The following is a 14,699-nucleotide window of genomic DNA, read 5'->3' on the forward strand; positions in this document are numbered from 1 at the left end:
CACACTTTACTAAGACACAGACTAGACAGAGACAGACTTGAAATGACATATGAAACTAAACCCACATCTTAGACCCAGATAAACAGAAACATGGAACTCTAAATAGACATAAACATTACCATAACACGACAAGAGAACAAGAACACAATCCCTGATGCAAACATAAATCAAAACACAATAAACTCAAAATACTGGGTCCAACGGACCCGGAACCGTGACAGATAGTTCAGTAATTTGAAATTCACTAACCTGGATCTTCACGAGTTCAGGCTGTTCAGCCACAGTTCTCTTTACATCACTCAATCCTTCATCACATGCTGCATCAGAGCTCATCTCATCATCTAGAGGAATTTCCTCAAACCACCACAAATCTGAACTCTGAATTCTTTGGCAAGTCCAGTCCAGGCAAGATGCCTGCTTCAGATGACATGTCAAGTTCAGGTGAGTTGTCACATTCAAGTGAGTTGTCATCATAACATACACCCTGAATCACTTCCTCACCTTCCACTACTATAAGGGACTCAGTTGTAGGAGGATCAGGTGGAAGGGAAACTGTTGACACTCTTTCTTGTTTGGGTGAGTTTTGACTATGTCAGGTTCTGCAGCTGCTGATAGAAATCCACACAGGTCCATCTGTACTGTCAGGTTTGACTGTCTCCAGCTTGCTTAAGGACTATGTAAACATCCTCTTCCCACGCAGCGTCAATGCAGCTTCACATTTTTTAGGAGGACTCTGTCTCCAGTTTGCAATGTTGAGTCAACCACTTGCCCACAGATCTGGCTTTGTTGGAAGTTGCATTGTTTTATGCATTACTGGTGGCAACCTGGGACTCTTCCTAATCTTCAGAAGAGAAGACCCTTTGTACACTTATAAGCATGTACCAAAACTTGACCAAGACTTTCCAGTGGAGTTTATCTGACCAATTGAGTGTTCCCCAAGCATCTGGAGAAGAGCACGATTGAATCTCTCAAGGGGATTTCCTCTGGGATGGTAAGAGGTTGTATGTACTTTCTTCATGCCAGTAAGTTCACAGATACACTTTGGTCTTTGCTTGTTGGTTTGGAATTGGTACCCCTGAGGCATATGATCAGTTATCACAAATACATTTAAGTTAAAATATTAAACAAAAATAAGAATGCTTGCTTTTGTAACAGAATAAATACACAAAATTAGGCAATGATAAGGCTTCTCATGAAACACTAAATGCAAGAGGGTTTATCAACAAACAAAGCATTCATATTTGCCAAGTAAGGTTAAAATATGATGCTACAGATGATAAGAAATTTTGGGAGCCAAAAGAGCCAGCTTTTCTTTGGGAGCTGTACCACAAGAGCTGGCTCTCTGAAAAGACCTGAACTTCCCATCACTAGTGGACGAAAAAGGCGGTACCTGTTCTTGATGTAGTGGACTACAATAAGAACATGGGTGGTGTCTGACGCTCTGATTGGATATTACAGTGCTCGCCACAAAATAATGAAGTGGTGATGACTTCTTGGACATTGCCGTTATGGAGAGTTTTATTTTGCTTAAGGAGTCAGGAGCAGGAGTCAGGAACACAAAAAAGGCTCCAGGAGCAGCTTGCTGAAGAAATGTGGGGTGTTGGTGTTGGTGTTGCCTCAGTACGCCCACACTCACCTGCATTCCACGTTATTATGGCAGCAATGCTACACTTTACAGGAGGTACTGCAGGAGGTGCCAGGATATAGTCATCCAGCAGATGAAAATGCCAGTCTGTTGTAAGGCTTGCAATGTCCCTCTGTGCCTCTTATCCCCCCAGAATATCTGCTTTTAACAGTGGCATGATGAGTAGCAATAAATGCTATAATTGTAAATATATAAATAAAAAACTGAAGGTTTGGGTATTTCCATATTTGCTTTCTTTCTTGCATGTTAGAACTGTGAGTAAAGTGGCATGATGACCAGAAATAAATGGTAAAAGTGTGAATATGTAGTGTAGGGTTGGAATTTTAATAAGTGGTCTCCGTTGGGAGTCAAACACAATCCTTTATTATAGTGTTATTTGAATAATAAAAAATATATTTTTTTAGGCACCCTAAAGTTAGATACTTTCTGTTATTCAGTAATTGAGATATTTCAACTTTCACAGATGGTGCCAAATTGAAAAACGCATAAATACATCTTTACTAAAACCTCTGTAACCTTGCTGTATTTCACTTCATTAGCATCAATCTTTGTACAGGTAATGTCCATATGTTTATTCATGATATTCCAGAGTTTCTCTAGCATATTTTCATGCTATAAAAACAAAAATATATTTAGACAAGGGGAAAAGAAATCAGGTTTTTGTGTGTTTGTGTGAGTAACATCTGCTGTAATATTTACACCTCTGATGAAATTAGTTTCATTTTGAGATCAAGATTGTTTTCACATAGTTTGTTATTGCAGAGAAATACTCAATTCATGTTGGGCATATCATTTTCGAGCAGGAACCTCAGAAATACCCTTGGGAATTGAGAGGTTAATCATCTCAGAAGCAGGAGGAAGGAGACGGTCCAGTATGTCATGTGTGCAGTACAAGTCAGACACGGAAGGGTCTTTAATAAGGATTTCACACTGGCACGCCATGTATTGTAATCTGCCTCATGGCTGGGACGTGGACTCTTGCCTGAAAAACCTCCGAGTCTATGATGTGAAGCAAACTGGGGTGAGCTCTCATTGCTCAACACTACGACTGCTGGTGGATTGACATCAATTACGGGTTTAGTACTGGATCCAGATGAGACTGGAAGAGTCTGTGAGGAGCTGAGCTCAATCGGGTTCTCAATGAAAACGGGAGAAGTAAGAGGCTTACTTGCATTATTTGTCACTGTCAAAATCATGGAGTCTAGAGGTGCCGCTGGTTGTCTTCAGAAAATTCAATAATCATGTGCTTATGGTAATCTGAATCAGGATCGTGGAAACAGCGTTGATGGAGCCATATTTCTGGAGAAAGGCGGAGACTTCCTCATCAGTTTCTAATCCTGTTAAACTAGCAACTACAGAACGGGGAATTCTGACTGATTCCTGTTGTATGACATCCATTTTTTTCCAGACTTCATGATTCAAATTTGGCACTTATGAAAACACGACAGAGACAGGAATGGGAATTTAAAGAATAAGCTGGCTTTAGTGAACAGAACCATAGATTTGACCACCACAGTTTTATGGTTCTCAGACACAATTATGAAAAAGAAAAAAAAAATCACAAAAATCTCTCTCTCACTCTCCAAGTCCAGACGGGAAGGCTTGTCATCTAAATGAGTGAAGAAATCGCCCACAGAAACAATCCAGGATACAAAGAAAAATATAACATGTCATCACACAGGGTCAGAGGAATGATACCAGTATTAATTACACTGTTCTAGATATTATCCACAACTTAGCTTTTTGTATACATCATATTTGACATCATTTTGTAATTAACATAGTAGGTGGGCGGGACACACAGCAGCAGTCTGTATTCCCATTGGTCAAAACAAACAGGAGGCTGTGTATTCTGACTGGTTGGACAGGCTGTCGCTCTTTCCTAAGCTTTATCTTTTTTTTACAGAAGTACCCTCATTTTATATTGGTTACACTTACCTGGTTTATTACACGTGCATCATGAAATTATTATCTGTAGAGCTTTTGCAGTCAGCATTTCCTTTGCTTTATTTCCAGGTTTACCAAGTAGCAGCTTTTAAAAGCAAACAGCAAAGAGGTTATTTAGCCTGGTGTTTTGCTTTGGTAGTTTAAGACAAAAATGGAGCTAAACAGTAACCTAATTTTAGACTGTGGTGAAAAGAAATCCTAGTACAGGTGTAATTGTCTGTTCTTTAGTGTCTGATGATTGTTTAATTATCTTGTAGTCTAGCCTGTAGAAGAGTGTGTCCCTCCATGGATATGAATGTGCGTCCCCACAATCAACTGGGCTCCACAGTGCTGGGCAGTGAGCACAGGAGGGCCTGACTTGAGGATGTCAGGCCCTCAGGCTGCCCTCAAGAAGTCTGTTTCTTATTCTTTGGTTAGAGACACTGACACCAGTGTCCTGCTGGAAGTCATTCTGAGGCTCTGGCAGAAATTAGGAAACATTAGGAGGTAAAGTAGAGAATGCAGAGTCAACTATGACTGAGGCAGTCTTTCCAACATGAAGTTCAAGTTGCTGATTTCCTGTGTGGGTGCCTGGTGGAAAAAATATGTCTCAAAGTGTTGTCAAAGCTGTACCATCCAACATAAACCTGGTATATTGTCATCCACAAACAAAAATACACGCACAGAAATCTTTTTAAAATGTAAACATCAAAAAAACTCTCAGCAGGGATTCAACTTCACTTTATGACGTCTGGGAAACTTATTTCCACATCATTTACTGAATGCATCACAGCATTCAGAGCCTTGATGGTCACAGACTATGCAGAGCATACACTGAAAATGAATACATTTCCTTAGGCTTCTGCAGGAAAATCACATCCCAGCTTACGTCACTGCTAAAGATATGATCACTCCTGCACTGAGGGAGAGCAAAAACACAGTCGGAGAACAGTGAATTACTCAGACACGTAGAGAGCATCCACCTCACACCTGAAAGTCTGTTTGTAATGAAGAATAAATGCCGAGATAAAACCTTTGTTTTGGCTCTATTTGAAGGCTTTGGCAGTTTGAATTGGAGGATTTTAATGAAAATGAAGCCTAAGACTAGAAAACTGACAAAAATTGCAGTAATTTGTAGAATTCTTGTCTTATGTTCATTATGTTCAACTGTGCTTTTTATGTGTTTTTGTTTCAGATGTATGCAGCAAACATCACTAATAAAATAACGGACGGTGAGTTCCAACCCTACAATTATTAACAGTTAAACTACAGTGTTTCAATATTTCCGCACAGAATTAAGGTAACAATGAGGATGAAGTAAATTTAATAAATACATTTTCTGTTCAAAGCACAAAACCTAGAGAGAACAAATGTATATGGGAGTCTTCTCCTTGAAACCACATGTGGTTCCTATTGATATAAGCTAATGCATTTAAACCACAGTACGCCTCTCTCTCTCTGTTCATATACTGTCAGTAAACATAGCTCACCCAACAGCCTGTTCACTGCATTTCTCTCACTCTCTTACATCAATCTGATAGTAATCCTTCAAATAAGGCCACATTTATTTAATTACACTTTGGATCTAAGTGTTTCAGGGATTATAATCCACAGCAAAAATAATAATGATAGATTAGTTGCTGTTTTTTTTTTAAGTAGGCATGTGTGAGTATCTGCTTATAATAAATATAAGTATTAGAAAAATTAACTTCTGTAAATACAAGACTCAGCCTGAGTACTTTTAGTACATTTAGCACTACAACGGCCCCTCCCAGAGCCTGGTTCTGCTGGAGGTTTCATCCTTTTAAAAAGGAGGTTTTCCTTCCCACTGCCACTGTTGTTAAATTTCTTTAGCGAGGCTAAACTTCCTGTTAATGTTTATATATCAACAATAGTAACTGAGATGGGGAACTAACATAAATGGCATACACATCTGCTTCACACCCACTACAGCGGAAAATGCTATGCTACTTTGTTAGAGTGAAGATATCTGTTCGCAGGACCTCAGTGCTTGTGTGTATTATTTTTTGAAAGAATATCAATAAAAGGAACATCTACCTTTAAAATACAACAACAATGCTTTTTCCAGTTTATAAAAAAAAAAAAAAAAACATTTTGCTTGTTCTAATGAAACAGTGTCAGGCAGCTTTCATATACAGTTAAACAGTCAGATAGATCAGTAGACTATTAGACTGTCACATGTGATGTCTCTAACTGTTATGTCTGATAAAATAAGAGGAACATGAAGAAAAAAATGGTTATTATAATGTGTCATATAATTGCTCATATTATAAGCCTAATTTAACCTTGTGCTTTTAGATGTTCTGCTATTACACCTACGAAACCACAGTACTGTAATTATAGTTCAAGCTTCATAAAAAACAAGTTTGAGCACTGATTTAAACTTTCACAAGTATAAATATAATTACCAATACAACTGATCATTTTTGACCATTTTTACATTGTGCCTTGATGATGTAATACCATTACACAATAGGTCAGTTAAGCTGACCTATTGTTCACTGGATAAAATTTTCTGGATATGGGTGTAAGAAACCGAAGAATTCCATCTTATACTTACACAAAAATGAAGAAAAATAATGCAATGTTAAGCTTGATGCTCCAAGCAAAACTCACTCAATCGCAAAATATTTGTCGACGTTTTTTGGTGGAAAAATATCCATTATTGAATTCTGATCAAAATGTCTCAAATGCAACATTTGCAGGCTACAGGAGGCAGGAATGGAGGCAGAGAGCAGATCAGCAGGGGTCTCACCTCCTCAGGCTGGGTTATTTATTTGTTTTACTTTACCGGATCACAGCCAGCTCAAAGCATAAGCAAACTAAGCAGTTCCCACAACAGCAGGGGTGCAAGGACCCGACCTCTGCCCACATGTATACAGTTAGGAAGTATTTTGTACATTATCGACACAGCGCTGAATTCATCATTCTATCATACAATTTTAAAACAATGTCAAACTGTTTTTTATTTTCCCAAATCTCCTCACAGGAGGTAAATAGGACTATTATGGAACAGTACAGTGAATATAGGGAGCTCTCTTACCAACAGAATAGTTTTTATTACGAACATGCAAATATAACTCAAATAACAAGAGAAAAGAAAAACTTAAAAACATCATGTTTTCATAAATATCTCTATGTCTACACAATGTTTATTACACGGCTTCTATTTTTAAGATACAGTTGACCTCATTGTTTGAATAAGAGTCCACCACAGATGATTCACAGTCAAATAAGCAAGATGTGATTGATGTGCAGACTTTTACTTTTAGGCCTTTAATGCAGCAGTAACCTTCAGGTGCTGCTTGTTTGGGGGTCTTGCTACCTTCAGTTTTGTCTTCAGTAACTAAAAAGCATGCTTATTGGCTTAGTGGATGGAGATGAGGTGACTGGCTTGGCCATTGAAGAATATCCCATTTCTTTCCCTTAAGAAACTCTTGGGTTGCTTTTGTATTACACTTGGGGTTATTATCCAATAGCATTGTAAAGCTCTGTGCAATCAGTTTTGCAGCATTTGACTGAATCTGAGCAGAGAGTATAGTCCTGCATTCATCCTGCTGCTTCTATCAGGAGTCTCGTGATAGACTGGACTCCTGATAGACATCAAGTGCTCTAATGCAATGGTGAAAATAAAGTGTCCCCACTTTTTCTACAAATTGCTGATGAGACCCTTTGTGATACTGTTACAAGAACTCCGAATATGGCAGTCATCCGAGTTCGCTGCATGCATGCAAACAAAGGAAGGGTTATCACAGACACTGCTGTGGTCGTCATGCCACCTTCACCCATTCAGTTCTACACAATCACCATCAGCAGTCTTATCAGATGGCGCTATTAGCACGAAATCTTCCCAAAAAGTGCTTTTCCGCTCCTTGTCATGTGCAGCTGTAACACAAGAATGAACGCCCTCTTATTCACCATCTCTCTCACCTTCTCACACAAAGACACACATGCATCTACCTCTGTCAGCCTCTCACTTTGCCCATCTGTGAGATCACTGCAGAATGGCAGTGTTTAGCCTGTATTGAGAGCCCCCGTGCAGGGTGTGCAGGAGTGAGCCCTTATCTGCCCTGAGATCTGTGCTTCTCCCTATGGCCTGCAAACACCATGTAATTGGGCTCCAATTGGAAGCAGGCTCTGAGCTTGTTTATGTAACAAGCGTTTTGTGTGATAACGCCACTGTGCTGTCTGTCGCTCTGCCTGGCTCTCTGCAGACTTCCATCCACGCCTTTCAGGAGGCAGTGCACACTGAACACAATATCAGTGCAGTCCAAAAAAGAGGGGCCACACTATCAAACAGATGCATAGCAACTTATGGAACGTTTGTATTATCAGGTAACTTTGAATCCACAGCTGGTTAATTTCAAGCTTGATGCATTTCTCTTTTCTGTCGTTCTGTTGTTAAAATGCACATTCTTTTAAAAGCATAGTTAAACTGATCGTGCATAACATTATGAACATCTCCTTAATATTGTTTGTGTCCACCTTTTACATGATTCATCTGACCATGCCACCTTCTTCCACTGCTCAGATTGGGCACCCTGACTGGTCTGCGGCTAGTCTATGTGATATCCTTGCATCTGTGTTGTTCCTGGATCAACATAATAATGTTTGTCCAGGATTAACATTGCACCTGATTAATCACATTGTTATGATGCCATTGATGTGTGACTTGGAAAAACACCTGCTGTTGTCCACTCAGGAAAAAATCCAAAAAAGGGAGTGGTAATGGTTGGGGTTAGTGTTGGGGGTTAGGATGTGATTGCAGTTTGGGTTACAGGGCTATAGGGAGGATTTAGGGTTAAGGTTTGGTGTGTGGTGTGACGGTGTTTCCGTGTCACAAAGCCATGACATCACTACAGTGTGATTAAACACTTGCAGTGTTGAACCAGAACCAACTTTACTATAACACAAACACAACGAAGTCACATCTAGGGTTGCAGCTATTCAGCCCCATATGCAACAAACTGTGATGCATCGTGTATTCTGTACGGAGCCCCGCAAGGGACGTGGGAGAAAAAAAAATTAAGATGAAGTTTTGCAAGATCTTGCAAAAGTAACTTGGGATCTTGCAAAACTTTTGCGATATCTTGCAAAATTGACTGCATCCTTCACAGGTCGCATTTGAAGGCCAAGTCGGTGTATCCTTCGTGACCCAACCTATCCCAGAATTCAAAGCGCAGCCCAGCCAATTCGTTTCCAACAATGGTGGCAGCTACTTAGTTTTAATATTATTCGTTCTGAGTCACAAAATTAACTTTTAAGATATTTTTCAGGCATGAATGTAGCTGTGTAAACTTCAAATATCTGCTCGGTTTATCAAGACATCACATATTTGCAAAAGTGCTCCGATGTTTTCAGAGACGTCTGTTACCCACCATCTCGAAGCTAACGTGAGGTCAAGGCCCACTACAGCCTAAGGGGACACTGCACTCCCGGGACATCGTGCCTCGACCTCCCGGTTGGCTTTGAGCTGGCGGCCTCCATAGGATGCGGCCAAAACATTTCATCTTTATTTTTTTTCTCTCCCATGTCCTTTGTGGGACTCCATAATTTTGACACCTTTTTTTTTATCAGAACCCGCAATAAATTTTTTAGTAGTTTAAGCTATAGTAGCTTGTTTCTTGGACCAGATCACACTGATCTACTCCCCATGCAGATCAGTGAGCCTTGGCCACCCATGATCCTTTCACTGGTTCACCACTGTTCCTTTTGATAGATACTGACCACTGCAGACTAGAAATACCCCACAAGAACTGCAGTTTTGGAGACGCTCTGACCCAGTTCTCTAGCCATCATAATTTGGCCCTTGTTAGATCTGCTCAAATCCTTACACTTGCCTGTTTTTCCTGCTTTATCAAATCAAATTATAAGACAAAATACTCACTTGCTTTCTCACATATCCCACCGTCAATGTGATGAAGACATAATCAGTGTTATTCACTTCACCTGTCAGTGGTCATAAAATACTCTGTGTATAATGCGGTGTATTTTAGTGGAACGGTTAATACCTGGCAGTGGATTTCAAGCCAGTGTCCAAGCGTTTGTTAAGCCCATGCCTCTCTGTATGTCTCTGAGCCGCTCTCTCTGCCTGTATTCTTTTGTGTCTGACCTCAGAGATCTCACTGAGAGCCCATGATGAGTCATAGCTCAGTCTGGAGCCTCTGCATCACAGTAGGGAGTTGGGAATACAGAGCAGCTCTGGTGTTTCAACACACACAGATACACCCTCACTCAGGCACACACATTTGCAGATGCATAAAGGTGGGCAAACAAACAGGGGAGCAGAAAACTCACAGGGAACGGTGCTGCACAAGTAACATGACCATGCATCTATGTGTGTATAAATATTCATGGAGAATGTGTCAGAGAAATGTGTATGTGGGAATCAATCAGGTACTAACGTGAACACCTTTGAGAACCTTATGATCCATACCTTCAAATTAACAAAAAACATTCCCGGACATGCACATGCACGCGCTCACTCACACACAGACATTGTCATTCATAATAATACCTCCCTCATCCCAGGCAGCAGATTATCTGATTGTCTAGCCCTGATCCTGTAATATGCAGCACTGTGACGTTCCTGTGATCTTTTTCACTTTTGCGGGAATCGTCAAGAGCCCTCCACGTCCCTGATTAATTTCACTCTGCGCCGTGATTGAAATTCACGCTACCACCTAACGCACCGCTACATTCAGGCACTTTGCGCCGCTGTATTCCTTGCCATCTCTCGCCGCTCAGTGTTTGAGTTTCATCTCTCTGTGACTAAAGAGTGTGTTTTCCATTCTCCCACCCCTGCACCCCCTGAGACTGCAGCGGGATCTCATAAGAACAGCATTCTGTGATGTATATTTCAGCTACTTTCTTCAGAAAAACTCCCCTTTTTTCTTTTCTCCATCTTCCATCATGTCTTGCAGAGGCGGTAATGCAGTCATGACATCGACACCTGAAAATGTTTAGCTGGGAAGCTCCTGGATCCTTTTTTTCACCCTCTTTTTTAACAAGTTTTCAGCATTTCCCTGATCAGTGACTTGGGTTTGAGCTATGTGATATCAAACATCAGATGGGAATAAAGGATTGCACGGAGAAGATCACTCTCCAACTTAGCCAGGTGAGTCACACATGAGTTTAAATATCTCTGACCTCTAGTGGGTAAAACTGCAGAGATGAGTTATGGCTGAGACCTATTTTTTTTTTAAAAAGCCACAAGTCCTGCAAAAACAATGTTATGCATGAGTAATGCCAGTTAGTCAGTTCCCATTTACAAAATAGGTCTAGTGCATTTAGACATTCTGAACCTCTGTTGTTACCATGAAACGCAGCAAGGGGAGTGTTCAGAGAGGGGGAAGTTTGGTTTAAACTTTCTCTTTGGCTTCCAGTGTGTCCTTATTGTTTGCACATAAACACATGCAGACTGAGTTACAGACTTGTTTTGGATTTGCACTTTTATAAATGTGTTTGACTTGGAGAGTTTTAAAATCATGGTCAGAATTGAGGCAACAGGCCACACACTCCAACAATTAAACTCATCTAATCAAATCATGCCCCTCATTCTTCAACAGTCCTGATGAGTAAATGTTTCTTCTTTTTTAACTCCTTGATACCAGTTTGTAACAAAAATGTCTGACTTCTGGTTAAGCTATAGTCCATATCAACCTGTGCTTCACCTTCCAAGCAACGCACCGTAGCAGCACATGTACAGTGTATTAATCAGCTAACTGTGTTTGAATATTTTAATCTTTGAACACAGGCAGACCAACTGTTTCCTTCTGCCTACACTCTTTTTATTATCTAAGCAGTGACAGAAGGCACTGTTCACGTTTATATTACCAATTTATATTTACCAATATGACCATGGATCTTAACTTGTTTTGCATACCAATGTTATAGTCACGTTGGCATACCTAATGCAGAAATATATATTTATTTGTTTATTTAGAGTTTTTTCCATAAACAGAAACAGTCCTGAAGAAGGTCAATGTAAATTTTTGTTTGTCTTTAGATCACAAATAATTTTTGGGCCGGTCCAGATAGCTGTTTGGATGGTTAGCAACATGGCTAATGCTAACAGCATTACAACATTACTACTGTACAAAGCAAGACAAGATCTTAAGAATGTCTGTCTAGCGCCAATGACACATTTTGGTAGTATATTAAGTTTACAAGAAAATACTAAACTGTACAAATGTCAGGCAGGTTTTGCTACTTACTGATCTGTAGATATAATGCCAGGTAACTCTGTATTGAAGCCCTTTAAATCTTGATCGTGTCTCTATCGTACAAATGCTTGTCACTGTCTAACTCTTGCTTGCTTTGTCCCGTTTTCTGTTGCTCTCTCCTTTCCCTCCTTGTTGTTTTTCCTTTCAGTGATTGCATTTTCAAAGGTGTCTGTGTATTTGCCATGCCAGCTAAAAAAAAGATATCCACCGGTACCTCTGAAAAGTTTTTAGCACCTGTGTCTAACGGCTAGCGGTTAGATCAGTGTTTCTGAAGGACTGTGCCGTGGCACATAGGTGTGCCGGGAAAAATGATCAGGTGTGCCGTGGAAGATTATCTGGTTCCACCTGATTAGTACTCTAAGCGATTGGCATGAGTAACGGGCAGAACAACTACATTCTCTTCCACTAGAGGGCAGTACAACTACCTGCACTAATTAAATGGGTTGCCAACTACCAGTAAAACAGAAGAAAACAAAGAAGAAATTACACAATAGTCATGCTGCGAGTGAGACAACACAGTGCATAATAGCAATAGATAAGTATTTGAAAAGAAAAAGCAGTCAATCTGACCTGGGTCCTGGAGAAAATTCCGACCCAGATGAAGGCCCTAGTATGAGTAGTGGTCAGAAGAAAGCAATAAAGGTGTACTGGGGACAAACCAAGCCAATTCCACTATATCTGGTGCGCAGGGAAAAATGATCAATATGCTTTTTGTGGCATTTTTGTTTGGTGGTGTTCTGTGTGATTTTTCTAATGTGAAAAATGTGCTGTGGCTCCAAAAGGTTGGGAAACACTGAGCTAGATGACCACCCCTAACTTCGGCCATATCAGATAATAAAAAGGCTAGTAACGGAAGCGGTGCTTGCCAGAAAACTGCTGCGGTATTGACTTCTGAAAATAGTTTACACCATTAGCGTAGTGAGCTAACTGCTAATTTGCTGTAAACGGTAAACTGCTTCCAGATTTGCTTGTGCAATTTTCTTTAGAAATCTGATTTGGTGCAACAAAATCTGATTTCAAGTGCCTGGTGGTAGGCTAGTGAGAGCACTGAGATAAAAAACATTTTTAGGAAGCTGAAAATGCTGATTTTTTTCAATAGCTATTACACGTAATGATAGGCTTCATAATACAAAATTAAAGACAAAATGTTATTTAATTTAGTGCTGTATGAATTTGTGTGTGTGAATCAGTGAATGTCGGTTTTAGTAAAAAGTACTCTATAACAGGAATGCAGAAATCCTTCCAGATCTAACTGCTGGCGAGATATCAGACTTACCATCCAGAACTACTGCTATGATGACGCACAAGCTCAGGATTCTCACAGCAGGACTTGTGAAAAACCTGTAACCTGCTTTGGCTGCCTTCACTGTGATTTGATGCTGTGTGTCCAGCATTAATAACACCGAATGTGGGCCAAAGGATTCGGGTAGTGCTAACCAGCCAAAGAAAATAAATGCTGATATTCAAAATTGTTTAGGATGTGCGTATTGGTGCAACAGTTTAATGGATTAAAAGCCAGTCCTCTCTTTTTGCTCATTAAATGTCAGATAACTTTAACAGCCAATGAACTCACCCCCCATCACCACTGTTAAAAAAGGAAAATAAAATTTCAGTACAACAGTAATTTTAGAGCTAGTTCAGTATAAAATACATGAGTGTTGCTATTTTGAATCAAAGTTGTGTGCTTTTTGGTAAGTGCGTGGTAGGAGAAACAAAAATAGAGCAACTGGTGTTACTGTTTGTTTTATGTAACACAGAATGACTCATTAATGTGCAGTATGAGAATGACACAATGGAGCAAAGAGGGATTCAGATATAGGTTAGACAAGTTTCCAGCTGGCAGCGCTCCAGAACAGGTTGTGTTCTCCATTCAGAGTGACCAAGTCACAGCTATAAGCTCTTGGCCACTGCTGAACTGTTTCCACATGCAAGTTTTCTGAGCTCATTTGTTTCTCCTGAAAATGAACAAGTTTGTGTTATTCCTCCCAGGTTTGGGAGATGATTTAACTTTAATTTCCTTAAGTTTAATAATTCAATATTGTCCTTAAGACAAGCCTTTAACAGTGGCAAACCAAGTGAAAATGGCTTTGTTATATATGCAAGTGCATGTATTAAATTTGCATAAATCCACTATTAAATTATCGTGAATGTAAAGTAGATAACTAAACTGCAGTGACTCACTCAACCTAACTGAAAACCGTCAAAGGTCGGAAGTCAAAAGACTATTCTGCAGTTTATCAAAGCAGCAAATGTTAGCTCGGAAACAGAGGAATAAAGAGACCAGTGAAAAAGTAGACAACACATCAGCAACTAAAGCAGGATTTACACAGGTATTTGCAACAGTCTGGCTTTTCTGGGGCTTTATTCAGTCCTGTAGCAGCAGCATAACTTCCAAACTGAAATCTGTATGTCTGAGATGCAGCTTGACTGCCTGCTGGATGTATATTGTTCAACTATGCTGGGATGTCCTTGCTGGATTTTCTACCAAAATAAAGTTTCTGTTCAAGAAGCACTTTTATTTGCAACGGGTCACCACAGTGCATAGATCTGCATACACAATTCTGCACAGGTTGCTGATGCAACCTTCGCAGGGATTAGTGTCTCCTCCTGGTGTTATATGGAAGCTCTCTCGCGTGTTAGGTGAATGTGACCACTCAAATCATTTTATATGATCTTTTTATCGTATATAGTGACATTAGGAACAGATGGTTATGGTGATGGTTATGACCAGTGTTGGGGTCATTACACAAAGTAATGTATTACACATTACTCTTTAATTTTATTAAAATAATGTAATTAATTAATAATTAATTACTCACCTGAGAGAGTAATTTGTTGCACTACTCTTTGCATTAGTTTCTTCTTATACTGTAAAATAACCT

Source organism: Aulonocara sp. 'chitande type north' Nkhata Bay, linkage group LG13 (genome assembly GCF_057382095.1).
Source record: "Aulonocara sp. 'chitande type north' Nkhata Bay isolate Kocher_YH1m ecotype deep benthic linkage group LG13, A_spYH_male_GT1.1, whole genome shotgun sequence".
In the NCBI taxonomy this organism is placed as follows: domain Eukaryota; kingdom Metazoa; phylum Chordata; class Actinopteri; order Cichliformes; family Cichlidae; genus Aulonocara; species Aulonocara sp. 'chitande type north' Nkhata Bay.